Source organism: Nyctereutes procyonoides, unplaced genomic scaffold (assembly GCF_905146905.1).
Source record: "Nyctereutes procyonoides isolate TBG_1078 unplaced genomic scaffold, NYPRO_anot_genome, whole genome shotgun sequence".
In the NCBI taxonomy this organism is placed as follows: domain Eukaryota; kingdom Metazoa; phylum Chordata; class Mammalia; order Carnivora; family Canidae; genus Nyctereutes; species Nyctereutes procyonoides.
This window is the reverse complement of record NW_026575142.1, coordinates 65,693,103-65,694,711: the sequence shown is the minus strand read 5'-3', so window position 1 is coordinate 65,694,711 and position 1,609 is coordinate 65,693,103.

Genomic DNA, 1,609 nt, shown 5'->3' with positions numbered 1-1,609 from the left:
GGAACTAAGTATTTACTTTTAGACAGTGGACATTTAGAATGTTTTGGAGGGGGGCACGTGGGTGGCTCAGTCAGTTAGACTTTGAATTCTTGATTTTGGCTCAGGTCATGATCTCAGGGTTGTGAGATCAAGACTCGAGTCAGGCTCCATGCTCTGCAGGAGACTGCTTGATATTCTCTCCCTCTGCACCTCATATTCCCCTCATACCATCTCTAAAATAAATAAATATTTAAAAAAAAGGCTTTAATAATATTTTAAAAAGTCATGGAGGGGCACCCGGCTGGCTCAGTCAGTAGTATGTGACTCTTAATCTTGGGGTTGTGGGTTTGAACATGTTGGGTAGAGAGATTACTTAGAATCTTAAAAAAAAAAAAAAAAGAAAGAAAATGGAAATACAGGAACATGATTCATCATGTAGACTAGGCAGGTAGATGTCATAGCTTTGTAATATAGTTAAGTACAAAAAATGAAAATAAAATGGAAATGCAGAAACATTCATCATCTATAGACTAGGCAGGTAGATGTCACAGCTTTGTAATATAGCTAAGTACACCTGAGCCTCATTATTCATGGATTCTGTATTTGGACTTTAACACTTGCCTATAGTACTTTAAAACTTTCCTGGTGCTTTCACGGTCGCCTGTGGAGTGAAAGTTTTGACTTGTTCAGTATATTCCCACTTGAGGTTGAACAAGTTTCTTCAGCTCTCATATTGTAAAATGAGTATCTTTTGCTCTAGTTAGTGCCAAGTTTTTTTTGCATTTTTGTTTTCTTTGGTGATTTCCCGGTTTATTTTTTAAAGATTCTATTTATTTATTCATGAGAAACAGACACACACACACACACACACACACACACAGGCAGAGACACAGGCAGAGGGAGAAGCAGGGAGCCCGATGTGGGACTCGATCCCAGGTTTCCAGGATCAGGCCCTGGGCTGAAGATGGCGCTAAACCGCTGAGCCCCCCACACTGCCCGATTTCCATTTAAAATGGTCCTCAGATGTAGTGCTGAAGGGCTAATGTTCCTAACAGGTTCAAGAAGGCTGTGACATGCTTCATGGGGAAAATAACATGTATTAGGGCCACTTTAGTCAGGTGTGAAGTTAAGGGCTGTTGACCATGAGTTCAATGTTAGTAAATCAACAAAACACAAAGACATCTGAAACAAGCTTATGCACTGATTAGTTGATAAAAATGTGACCAGAGGCTTGCAGAACAATAGCCCTATATTTCCCCTACAAGCAATGGTTCAATATTAATTCTGTTGGTGGTGACTCTCATGAAGAACAACGATCAACTGTACTTGCTGTTTTCTAGTTCCTAAAACAGATTCAAAAAAGAAAATTCAATTTACAAAAGGCACGATTTTCCTATAGTTGGTAGCTAATTGGTATTCGGAACGTAAAACCAAAAAGGGGAGAAGCATTAAAACCCATCACCACTGAATAGTTTTGATGTGTTACATTAAAATTTATTAGTTTCTGAATAGTATTTGACTAAATCCAAATTATTTCAATTAAAGTTGTCTAGAAGGTCATATAGTTGGGAAAGTAAGGAAATTAGTAGGAGGGAAAAGTGAAAAAATTATTTAATACATTGACTTTAAG